The following is a 13047-nucleotide window of genomic DNA, read 5'->3' on the forward strand; positions in this document are numbered from 1 at the left end:
CTTAGAAAAAATCCACTTTTTTTGGCTGGGATTTTTTCTAAGTGTCACATGGAAGAGGCTAAACAGGCTGGAGGCCAGGCCTCTCTCGTTGTTGGACTTAGAAAAAATCCCAAAAGTGGACACTCTGACAAAATCACGCATGTTGACACTTAGGCAAAAAATCCAACTTTTGCTCCACGGAAGAAAGAGGCTAAGGAGGCTGGAACTTAGGCCTCTCTCGTTGTTGGACTTAGAAAAAATCCACTTTTTTTGCACGGGATTTTTTCTAAGTGTCTCATGGAAGAGGCTAGACAGGCTGGAGGCCAGGCCTCTCTCGTTGTTGGACTTAGAAAAAATCCCAAAAGTGGACACTCTGACAAAATCACGCATGTTGACACTTTGGCAAAAAATCCAACTTTTTTGGACTTGGCCCGGCTTTTCTTCCATTTGTCCCCCACTTGGGCTGGTTCACTCCTGGGTATCTTTTGGTCATTCCCGGGGGCCCCGGAGCTCGCGCAGCTCGCTGCGGGACTTCTGGAACTCCATCCTGGGTAGGATTTTTAAACAATTTCGGACCTTTTTCCAACTTTTTCTCAAATTGTCCCCCACTTTCGCTGGTTCACTCCTGGGTATCTTTTGGTCATTCCCGGGGGTCCCGGAGCTCGCGCAGCTCGCTGCGGGGCTTCTGGAACTCCATCCTGGGTAGGATTTTTAAACAATTTCGGACCTTTTTCCAACTTTTTCTCAAATTGTCCCCCACTTTTGATGGTTCACTTCTGGGTGCCTTTTGGTCATTCCCGGTGTTCCTGCGGCTCGCGCAGCTCGCTGCGGGGCTTCTGGAACTCCATCCTGGGTAGGATTTTTAATCAATTTCGGACCTTTTTCCAACTTTTTCTCAAATTGTCCCCCACTTTCGCTGGTTCACTTCTGGGTGCCTTTTGGTCATTCCCGGTGTTCCTGCGGCTCGTGCAGCTCGCTGCGGGACTTCTGGAACTCCATCCTGGGTAGGATTTTTAAACAATTTCGGACCTTTTTCCAACTTTTTCCTCAAATTGTCCCCCACTTTCGCTGGTTCACTCCTGGGTATCTTTTGGTCATTCCCGGGGGTCCCGGAGCTCGCGCAGCTCGCTGCGGGGCTTCTGGAACTCCATCCTGGGTAGGATTTTTAAACAATTTCGGACCTTTTTCCAACTTTTTCTCAAATTGTCCCCCACTTTTGATGGTTCACTTCTGGGTGCCTTTTGGTCATTCCCGGTGTTCCTGCGGCTCGCGCAGCTCGCTGCGGGGCTTCTGGAACTCCATCCTGGGTAGGATTTTTAATCAATTTCGGACCTTTTTCCAACTTTTTCTCAAATTGTCCCCCACTTTCGCTGGTTCACTTCTGGGTGCCTTTTGGTCATTCCCGGTGTTCCTGCGGCTCGTGCAGCTCGCTGCGGGACTTCTGGAACTCCATCCTGGGTAGGATTTTTAAACAATTTCGGACCTTTTTCCAACTTTTTCTCAAATTGTCCCCCACTTTCGCTGGTTCACTTCTGGGTGCCTTTTGGTCATTCCCGGTGTTCCCGCGGCTCGTGCAGCTCGCTGCGGGACTTCTGGAACTCCATCCTGGGTAGGATTTTTAATCAATTTCGGACCTTTTTCCAACTTTTTCTCAAATTGTCCCCCACTTTTGATGGTTCACTTCTGGGTGCCTTTTGGTCATTCCCGGTGTTCCTGCGGCTCGTGCAGCTCGCTGCGGGACTTCTGGAACTCCATCCTGGGTAGGATTTTTAATCAATTTCGGACCTTTTTCCAACTTTTTCTCAAATTGTCCCCCACTTTTGATGGTTCACTTCTGGGTGCCTTTTGGTCATTCCCGGTGTTCCTGCGGCTCGCGCAGCTCGCTGCGGGGCTTCTGGAACTCCATCCTGGGTAGGATTTTTAATCAATTTCGGACCTTTTTCCAACTTTTTCTCAAATTGTCCCCCACTTTTGATGGTTCACTTCTGGGTGCCTTTTGGTCATTCCCGGTGTTCCTGCGGCTCGTGCAGCTCGCTGCGGGACTCGTGGAACTCCATCCTGGGTAGGATTTTTAAACAATTTGGTACTTTTTCCTCCTTTTCCTCCATTTTTCCCCCACTTTCGCTGGTTCACTTCTGGGTGCCTTTTGGTCATTCCCGGTGTTCCTGCGGCTCGTGCAGCTCGCTGCGGGACTTGTGGAACTCCATCCTGGGTAGGATTTTTAAACAATTTGGTACTTTTTCCTCCTTTTCCTCCATTTTTCCCCCACTTTCGCTGGTTCGCTTCTGGGTGCCTTTTGGTCATTCCCGGTGTTCCCGCGGCTCGTGCAGCTCGCTGCGGGACTTCTGGAACTCCATCCTGGGTAGGATTTTTAATCAATTTCGGACCTTTTTCCAACTTTTTCTCAAATTGTCCCCCACTTTTGATGGTTCACTTCTGGGTGCCTTTTGGTCATTCCCGGTGTTCCTGCGGCTCGCGCAGCTCGCTGCGGGGCTTCTGGAACTCCATCCTGGGTAGGATTTTTAATCAATTTCGGACCTTTTTCCAACTTTTTCTCAAATTGTCCCCCACTTTTGATGGTTCACTTCTGGGTGCCTTTTGGTCATTCCCGGTGTTCCTGCGGCTCGCGCAGCTCGCTGCGGGGCTTCTGGAACTCCATCCTGGGTAGGATTTTTAATCAATTTCGGACCTTTTTCCAACTTTTTCTCAAATTGTCGACCACTTTCGCTGGTTCACTTCTGGGTGCCTTTTGGTCATTCCCGGTGTTCCTGCGGCTCGTGCAGCTCGCTGCGGGACTTGTGGAACTCCATCCTGGGTAGGATTTTTAAACAATTTGGTACTTTTTCCTCCTTTTCCTCCATTTTTCCCCCACTTTCGCTGGTTCACTTCTGGGTGCCTTTTGGTCATTCCCGGTGTTCCTGCGGCTCGTGCAGCTCGCTGCGGGACTTCTGGAACTCCATCCTGGGTAGGATTTTTAAACAATTTGGTACTTTTTCCTCCTTCTCCTCCATTTTTCCCCTACTTTCGCTGGTTCACTTCTGGGTGCCTTTTGTTCATTATCGGTGTTCCTGCGGCTCGTGCAGCTCGCTGCGGGGCTTCTGGAACTCCATCCTGGGTAGGATTTTTAATCAATTTCGGACCTTTTTCCAACATTTTCTCAAATTGTCCCCCACTTTTGATGGTTCACTTCTGGGTGCCTTTTGGTCATTCCCGGTGTTCCTGCGGCTCGTGCAGCTCGCTGCGGGGCTTCTGGAACTCCATCCTGGGTAGGATTTTTAATCAATTTCGGACCTTTTTCCAACTTTTTCTCAAATTGTCCCCCACTTTTGATGGTTCACTTCTGGGTGCCTTTTGGTCATTCCCGGTGTTCTTGCGGCTCGCGCAGCTCGCTGCGGGGCTTCTGGAACTCCATCCTGGGTAGGATTTTTAAACAATTTCGGACCTTTTTCCAACTTTTTCTCAAATTGTCCCCCACTTTTGATGGTTCACTTCTGGGTGCCTTTTGGTCATTCCCGGGGGTCCCGGAGCTCGCGCAGCTCGCTGCGGGACTTGTGGAACTCCATCCTGGGTAGGATTTTTAATCAATTTCGGACCTTTTTCCAACTTTTTGTCAAATTGTCCCCCACTTTTGATGGTTCACTTCTGGGTGCCTTTTGGTCATTCCCGGTGTTCTTGCGGCTCGCGCAGCTCGCTGCGGGGCTTCTGGAACTCCATCCTGGGTAGGATTTTTAATCAATTTCGGACCTTTTTTCCAACTTTTTCTCAAATTGTCCCCCACTTTTGATGGTTCACTTCTGGGTGCCTTTTGGTCATTCCCGGTGTTCTTGCGGCTCGTGCAGCTCGCTGCGGGACTTCTGGAACTCCATCCTGGGTAGGATTTTTAAACAATTTGGTACTTTTTCCTCCTTTTCCTCCATTTTTCCCCCACTTTCGCTGGTTCACTTCTGGGTGCCTTTTGGTCATTCCCGGTGTTCCCGCGGCTCGGGCAGCTCGCTGCGGGACTTCTGGAACTCCATCCTGGGTAGGATTTTTAAACAATTTGGTACTTTTTCCTCCTTTTCCTCCATTTTTCCCCCACTTTCGCTGGTTCACTTCTGGGTGCCTTTTGGTCATTCCCGGTGTTCCTGCGGCTCGTGCAGCTCGCTGCGGGGCTTCTGGAACTCCATCCTGGGTAGGATTTTTAATCAATTTCGGACCTTTTTCCAACATTTTCTCAAATTGTCCCCCACTTTTGATGGTTCACTTCTGGGTGCCTTTTGGTCATTCCCGGTGTTCCTGCGGCTCGTGCAGCTCGCTGCGGGACTTCTGGAACTCCATCCTGGGTAGGATTTTTAAACAATTTGGTACTTTTTCCTCCTTTTCCTCCATTTTTCCCCCACTTTCGCTGGTTCACTTCTGGGTGCCTTTTGGTCATTCCCGGTGTTCTTGCGGCTCGTGCAGCTCGCTGCGGGACTTGTGGAACTCCATCCTGGGTAGGATTTTTAATCAATTTCGGACCTTTTTCCAACTTTTTCTCAAATTGTCCCCCACTTTTGATGGTTCACTTCTGGGTGCCTTTTGGTCATTCCCGGTGTTCCTGCGGCTCGTGCAGCTCGCTGCGGGACTTGTGGAACTCCATCCTGGGTAGGATTTTTAATCAATTTCGGACCTTTTTCCAACTTTTTCTCAAATTGTCCCCCACTTTTGATGGTTCACTTCTGGGTGCCTTTTGGTCATTCCCGGTGTTCCTGCGGCTCGTGCAGCTCGCTGCGGGACTTCTGGAACTCCATCCTGGGTAGGATTTTTAAACAATTTGGTACTTTTTCCTCCTTTTCCTCCATTTTTCCCCCACTTTCGCTGGTTCACTTCTGGGTGCCTTTTGGTCATTCCCGGTGTTCCCGCGGCTCGGGCAGCTCGCTGCGGGACTTCTGGAACTCCATCCTGGGTAGGATTTTTAAACAATTTGGTACTTTTTCCTCCTTTTCCTCCATTTTTCCCCCACTTTCGCTGGTTCACTTCTGGGTGCCTTTTGGTCATTCCCGGTGTTCTTGCGGCTCGCGCGGCTCGCTGCGGGGCTTCTGGAACTCCATCCTGGGTAGGATTTTTAATCAATTTCGGACCTTTTTTCCAACTTTTTCTCAAATTGTCCCCCACTTTTGATGGTTCACTTCTGGGTGCCTTTTGGTCATTCCCGGTGTTCCTGCGGCTCGTGCAGCTCGCTGCGGGACTTGTGGAACTCCATCCTGGGTAGGATTTTTAAACAATTTCGGACCTTTTTCCAACTTTTTCTCAAATTGTCCCCCAGTTTTGATGGTTCACTTCTGGGTGCCTTTTGGTCATTCCCGGTGTTCCCGCGGCTCGCGCAGCTCGCTGAGGGGCTTCTGGAACTCCATCCTGGGTAGGATTTTTAAACAATTTGGTACTTTTTCCTCCTTTTCCTCCATTTTCCCCCCACTTTCGCTGGTTCACTTCTGGGTGCCTTTTGGTCATTCCCGGTGTTCCCGCGGCTCGTGCAGCTCGCTGCGGGGCTTCTGGAACTCCATCCTGGGTAGGATTTTTAAACAATTTGGCACTTTTTCCCGACTTTTCCTCCATTTTTCCCCCAGTTTTGATGGTTCACTTCTGGGTGCCTTTTGGTCATTCCCGGTGTTCCCGCGGCTCGTGCAGCTCGCTGCGGGGCTTCTGGAACTCCATCCTGGGTAGGATTTTTAAACAATTTGGTACTTTTTCCTCCTTTTCCTCCATTTTTCCCCCACTTTCGCTGGTTCACTTCTGGGTGCCTTTTGGTCATTCCCGGTGTTCCCGCGGCTCGTGCAGCTCGCTGCGGGACTTCTGGAACTCCATCCTGGGTAGGATTTTTAATCAATTTCGGACCTTTTTCCAACTTTTTCTCAAATTGTCCCCCACTTTTGATGGTTCACTTCTGGGTGCCTTTTGGTCATTCCCGGTGTTCCTGCGGCTCGGGCAGCTCGCTGCGGGGCTTCTGGAACTCCATCCTGGGTAGGATTTTTAAACAATTTCGGACCTTTTTCCTCCTTTTCCTCCATTTTTCCCCCACTTTCGCTGGTTCACTTCTGGGTGCCTTTTGGTCATTCCCGGTGTTCCTGCGGCTCGTGCAGCTCGCTGCGGGGCTTCTGGAACTCCATCCTGGGTAGGATTTTTAATCAATTTCGGACCTTTTTCCAACATTTTCTCAAATTGTCCCCCACTTTTGATGGTTCACTTCTGGGTGCCTTTTGGTCATTCCCGGGGGTCCCGGAGCTCGCGCAGCTCGCTGCGGGACTTGTGGAACTCCATCCTGGGTAGGATTTTTAAACAATTTGGTACTTTTTCCTCCTTTTCCTCCATTTTTCCCCCACTTTCGCTGGTTCACTTCTGGGTGCCTTTTGGTCATTCCCGGTGTTCCTGCGGCTCGTGCAGCTCGCTGCGGGACTTGTGGAACTCCATCCTGGGTAGGATTTTTAATCAATTTCGGACCTTTTTCCAACTTTTTCTCAAATTGTCCCCCACTTTTGATGGTTCACTTCTGGGTGCCTTTTGGTCATTCCCGGTGTTCCTGCGGCTCGTGCAGCTCGCTGCGGGGCTTGTGGAACTCCATCCTGGGTAGGATTTTTAAACAATTTGGTACTTTTTCCTCCTTTTCCTCCATTTTTCCCCCACTTTCGCTGGTTCACTTCTGGGTGCCTTTTGGTCATTCCCGGTGTTCCCGCGGCTCGTGCAGCTCGCTGCGGGGCTTCTGGAACTCCATCCTGGGTAGGATTTTTAAACAATTTGGTACTTTTTCCTCCTTTTCCTCCATTTTTCCCCCACTTTCGCTGGTTCACTTCTGGGTGCCTTTTGGTCATTCCCGGTGTTCCCGCGGCTCGTGCAGCTCGCTGCGGGACTTCTGGAACTCCATCCTGGGTAGGATTTTTAATCAATTTCGGACCTTTTTCCAACTTTTTCTCAAATTGTCCCCCACTTTTGATGGTTCACTTCTGGGTGCCTTTTGGTCATTCCCGGTGTTCCTGCGGCTCGCGCAGCTCGCTGCGGGGCTTCTGGAACTCCATCCTGGGTAGGATTTTTAAACAATTTCGGACCTTTTTCCAACTTTTTCTCAAATTGTCCCCCACTTTTGATGGTTCACTTCTGGGTGCCTTTTGGTCATTCCCAGCGGTCCCGCGGCTCGGGCAGCTCGCTGCGGGGCTTCTGGAACTCCATCCTGGGTAGGATTTTTAAACAATTTCGGACCTTTTTCCAACATTTTCTCAAATTGTCCCCCACTTTTGATGGTTCACTTCTGGGTGCCTTTTGGTCATTCCCGGTGTTCCCGCGGCTCGGGCAGCTCGCTGCGGGGCTTCTGGAACTCCATCCTGGGTAGGATTTTTAAACAATTTGGTACTTTTTCCTCCTTTTCCTCCATTTTTCCCCCACTTTCGCTGGTTCACTTCTGGGTGCCTTTTGGTCATTCCCGGTGTTCCTGCGGCTCGTGCAGCTCGCTGCGGGACTTGTGGAACTCCATCCTGGGTAGGATTTTTAATCAATTTCGGACCTTTTTCCAACTTTTTCTCAAATTGTCCCCCACTTTTGATGGTTCACTTCTGGGTGCCTTTTGGTCATTCCCGGTGTTCCTGCGGCTCGTGCAGCTCGCTGCGGGGCTTGTGGAACTCCATCCTGGGTAGGATTTTTAAACAATTTGGTACTTTTTCCTCCTTTTCCTCCATTTTTCCCCCACTTTCGCTGGTTCGCTTCTGGGTATCTTTTGGTCATTCCCGGTGTTCCTGCGGCTCGTGCAGCTCGCTGCGGGACTTGTGGAACTCCATCCTGGGTAGGATTTTTAAACAATTTGGTACTTTTTCCTCCTTTTCCTCCATTTTTCCCCCACTTTCGCTGGTTCGCTTCTGGGTGCCTTTTGGTCATTCCCGGTGTTCCTGCGGCTCGTGCAGCTCGCTGCGGGACTTGTGGAACTCCATCCTGGGTAGGATTTTTAAACAATTTGGTACTTTTTCCTCCTTTTCCTCCATTTTTCCCCCACTTTCGCTGGTTCACTTCTGGGTGCCTTTTGGTCATTCCCGGTGTTCCTGCGGCTCGTGCAGCTCTTTGCGGGACTTGTGGAACTCCATCCTGGGTAGGATTTTTAAACAATTTGGTACTTTTTCCTCCTTTTCCTCCATTTTTCCCCCACTTTGGCTGGTTCGCTTCTGGGTGCCTTTTGGTCATTCCCGGTGTTCCTGCGGCTCGTGCAGCTCGCTGCGGGACTTGTGGTACTCCATCCTGGGTAGGATTTTTAAACAATTTGGTACTTTTTCCTCCTTTTCCTCCATTTTTCCCCCACTTTCGCTGGTTCGCTTCTGGGTGCCTTTTGGTCATTCCCGGTGTTCCTGCGGCTCGTGCAGCTCGCTGCGGGACTTGTGGAACTCCATCCTGGGTAGGATTTTTAAACAATTTGGTACTTTTTCCTCCTTTTCCTCCATTTTTCCCCCACTTTCGCTGGTTCGCTTCTGGGTGCCTTTTGGTCATTCCCGGTGTTCCTGCGGCTCGTGCAGCTCGCTGCGGGACTTGTGGAACTCCATCCTGGGTAGGATTTTTAAACAATTTGGTACTTTTTCCTCCTTTTCCTCCATTTTTCCCCCACTTTCGCTGGTTCGCTTCTGGGTGCCTTTTGGTCATTCCCGGTGTTCCCGCGGCTCGTGCAGCTCGCTGCGGGACTTCTGGAACTCCATCCTGGGTAGGATTTTTAATCAATTTCGGACCTTTTTCCAACTTTTTCTCAAATTGTCCCCCACTTTTGATGGTTCACTTCTGGGTGCCTTTTGGTCATTCCCGGTGTTCCTGCGGCTCGCGCAGCTCGCTGCGGGGCTTCTGGAACTCCATCCTGGGTAGGATTTTTAATCAATTTCGGACCTTTTTCCAACTTTTTCTCAAATTGTCCCCCACTTTTGATGGTTCACTTCTGGGTGCCTTTTGGTCATTCCCGGTGTTCCTGCGGCTCGCGCAGCTCGCTGCGGGGCTTCTGGAACTCCATCCTGGGTAGGATTTTTAATCAATTTCGGACCTTTTTCCAACTTTTTCTCAAATTGTCCCCCACTTTCGCTGGTTCACTTCTGGGTGCCTTTTGGTCATTCCCGGTGTTCCTGCGGCTCGTGCAGCTCGCTGCGGGACTTCTGGAACTCCATCCTGGGTAGGATTTTTAAACAATTTGGTACTTTTTCCTCCTTCTCCTCCATTTTTCCCCTACTTTCGCTGGTTCACTTCTGGGTGCCTTTTGTTCATTATCGGTGTTCCTGCGGCTCGTGCAGCTCGCTGCGGGGCTTCTGGAACTCCATCCTGGGTAGGATTTTTAATCAATTTCGGACCTTTTTCCAACATTTTCTCAAATTGTCCCCCACTTTTGATGGTTCACTTCTGGGTGCCTTTTGGTCATTCCCGGTGTTCCTGCGGCTCGTGCAGCTCGCTGCGGGACTTGTGGAACTCCATCCTGGGTAGGATTTTTAATCAATTTCGGACCTTTTTCCAACTTTTTCTCAAATTGTCCCCCACTTTTGATGGTTCACTTCTGGGTGCCTTTTGGTCATTCCCGGTGTTCTTGCGGCTCGCGCAGCTCGCTGCGGGGCTTCTGGAACTCCATCCTGGGTAGGATTTTTAAACAATTTCGGACCTTTTTCCAACTTTTTCTCAAATTGTCCCCCACTTTTGATGGTTCACTTCTGGGTGCCTTTTGGTCATTCCCGGGGGTCCCGGAGCTCGCGCAGCTCGCTGCGGGACTTGTGGAACTCCATCCTGGGTAGGATTTTTAATCAATTTCGGACCTTTTTCCAACTTTTTGTCAAATTGTCCCCCACTTTTGATGGTTCACTTCTGGGTGCCTTTTGGTCATTCCCGGTGTTCCTGCGGCTCGTGCAGCTCGCTGCGGGACTTCTGGAACTCCATCCTGGGTAGGATTTTTAAACAATTTCGGACCTTTTTCCAACTTTTTCTCAAATTGTCCCCCAGTTTTGATGGTTCACTTCTGGGTGCCTTTTGGTCATTCCCGGTGTTCCTGCGGCTCGTGCAGCTCGCTGCGGGACTTCTGGAACTCCATCCTGGGTAGGATTTTTAAACAATTTCGGACCTTTTTCCAACTTTTTCTCAAATTGTCCCCCACTTTTGATGGTTCACTTCTGGGTGCCTTTTGGTCATTCCCGGTGTTCCTGCGGCTCGTGCAGCTCGCTGCGGGACTTGTGGAACTCCATCCTGGGTAGGATTTTTAATCAATTTCGGACCTTTTTCCAACTTTTTCTCAAATTGTCCCCCACTTTTGATGGTTCACTTCTGGGTGCCTTTTGGTCATTCCCGGTGTTCTTGCGGCTCGCGCAGCTCGCTGCGGGGCTTCTGGAACTCCATCCTGGGTAGGATTTTTAATCAATTTCGGACCTTTTTTCCAACTTTTTCTCAAATTGTCCCCCACTTTTGATGGTTCACTTCTGGGTGCCTTTTGGTCATTCCCGGTGTTCCTGCGGCTCGTGCAGCTCGCTGCGGGACTTCTGGAACTCCATCCTGGGTAGGATTTTTAAACAATTTGGTACTTTTTCCTCCTTTTCCTCCATTTTTCCCCCACTTTCGCTGGTTCACTTCTGGGTGCCTTTTGGTCATTCCCGGTGTTCCCGCGGCTCGGGCAGCTCGCTGCGGGACTTCTGGAACTCCATCCTGGGTAGGATTTTTAAACAATTTGGTACTTTTTCCTCCTTTTCCTCCATTTTTCCCCCACTTTCGCTGGTTCACTTCTGGGTGCCTTTTGGTCATTCCCGGTGTTCCTGCGGCTCGTGCAGCTCGCTGCGGGGCTTCTGGAACTCCATCCTGGGTAGGATTTTTAATCAATTTCGGACCTTTTTCCAACATTTTCTCAAATTGTCCCCCACTTTTGATGGTTCACTTCTGGGTGCCTTTTGGTCATTCCCGGTGTTCCTGCGGCTCGTGCAGCTCGCTGCGGGACTTGTGGAACTCCATCCTGGGTAGGATTTTTAATCAATTTCGGACCTTTTTCCAACTTTTTCTCAAATTGTCCCCCACTTTTGATGGTTCACTTCTGGGTGCCTTTTGGTCATTCCCGGTGTTCCTGCGGCTCGTGCAGCTCGCTGCGGGACTTCTGGAACTCCATCCTGGGTAGGATTTTTAATCAATTTCGGACCTTTTTCCAACTTTTTCTCAAATTGTCCCCCACTTTTGATGGTTCACTTCTGGGTGCCTTTTGGTCATTCCCGGTGTTCTTGCGGCTCGCGCAGCTCGCTGCGGGGCTTCTGGAACTCCATCCTGGGTAGGATTTTTAATCAATTTCGGACCTTTTTTCCAACTTTTTCTCAAATTGTCCCCCACTTTTGATGGTTCACTTCTGGGTGCCTTTTGGTCATTCCCGGTGTTCCTGCGGCTCGTGCAGCTCGCTGCGGGACTTCTGGAACTCCATCCTGGGTAGGATTTTTAAACAATTTGGTACTTTTTCCTCCTTTTCCTCCATTTTTCCCCCACTTTCGCTGGTTCACTTCTGGGTGCCTTTTGGTCATTCCCGGTGTTCCCGCGGCTCGGGCAGCTCGCTGCGGGACTTCTGGAACTCCATCCTGGGTAGGATTTTTAAACAATTTGGTACTTTTTCCTCCTTTTCCTCCATTTTTCCCCCACTTTCGCTGGTTCACTTCTGGGTGCCTTTTGGTCATTCCCGGTGTTCTTGCGGCTCGCGCGGCTCGCTGCGGGGCTTCTGGAACTCCATCCTGGGTAGGATTTTTAAACAATTTCGGACCTTTTTCCAACTTTTTCTCAAATTGTCCCCCAGTTTTGATGGTTCACTTCTGGGTGCCTTTTGGTCATTCCCGGTGTTCCCGCGGCTCGCGCAGCTCGCTGAGGGGCTTCTGGAACTCCATCCTGGGTAGGATTTTTAAACAATTTGGTACTTTTTCCTCCTTTTCCTCCATTTTCCCCCCACTTTCGCTGGTTCACTTCTGGGTGCCTTTTGGTCATTCCCGGTGTTCCCGCGGCTCGTGCAGCTCGCTGCGGGGCTTCTGGAACTCCATCCTGGGTAGGATTTTTAAACAATTTGGCACTTTTTCCCGACTTTTCCTCCATTTTTCCCCCAGTTTTGATGGTTCACTTCTGGGTGCCTTTTGGTCATTCCCGGTGTTCCTGCGGCTCGTGCAGCTCGCTGCGGGACTTCTGGAACTCCATCCTGGGTAGGATTTTTAAACAATTTGGTACTTTTTCCTCCTTTTCCTCCATTTTTCCCCCACTTTCGCTGGTTCACTTCTGGGTGCCTTTTGGTCATTCCCGGTGTTCCCGCGGCTCGGGCAGCTCGCTGCGGGACTTCTGGAACTCCATCCTGGGTAGGATTTTTAAACAATTTGGTACTTTTTCCTCCTTTTCCTCCATTTTTCCCCCACTTTCGCTGGTTCACTTCTGGGTGCCTTTTGGTCATTCCCGGTGTTCTTGCGGCTCGCGCGGCTCGCTGCGGGGCTTCTGGAACTCCATCCTGGGTAGGATTTTTAAACAATTTCGGACCTTTTTCCAACTTTTTCTCAAATTGTCCCCCAGTTTTGATGGTTCACTTCTGGGTGCCTTTTGGTCATTCCCGGTGTTCCCGCGGCTCGCGCAGCTCGCTGAGGGGCTTCTGGAACTCCATCCTGGGTAGGATTTTTAAACAATTTGGTACTTTTTCCTCCTTTTCCTCCATTTTCCCCCCACTTTCGCTGGTTCACTTCTGGGTGCCTTTTGGTCATTCCCGGTGTTCCCGCGGCTCGTGCAGCTCGCTGCGGGGCTTCTGGAACTCCATCCTGGGTAGGATTTTTAAACAATTTGGCACTTTTTCCCGACTTTTCCTCCATTTTTCCCCCAGTTTTGATGGTTCACTTCTGGGTGCCTTTTGGTCATTCCCGGTGTTCCTGCGGCTCGTGCAGCTCGCTGCGGGACTTCTGGAACTCCATCCTGGGTAGGATTTTTAATCAATTTCGGACCTTTTTCCAACTTTTTCTCAAATTGTCCCCCACTTTTGATGGTTCACTTCTGGGTGCCTTTTGGTCATTCCCGGTGTTCCTGCGGCTCGCGCAGCTCGCTGCGGGGCTTCTGGAACTCCATCCTGGGTAGGATTTT

This window comes from Nerophis ophidion, unplaced genomic scaffold (genome assembly GCF_033978795.1).
Source record: "Nerophis ophidion isolate RoL-2023_Sa unplaced genomic scaffold, RoL_Noph_v1.0 HiC_scaffold_90, whole genome shotgun sequence".
In the NCBI taxonomy this organism is placed as follows: domain Eukaryota; kingdom Metazoa; phylum Chordata; class Actinopteri; order Syngnathiformes; family Syngnathidae; genus Nerophis; species Nerophis ophidion.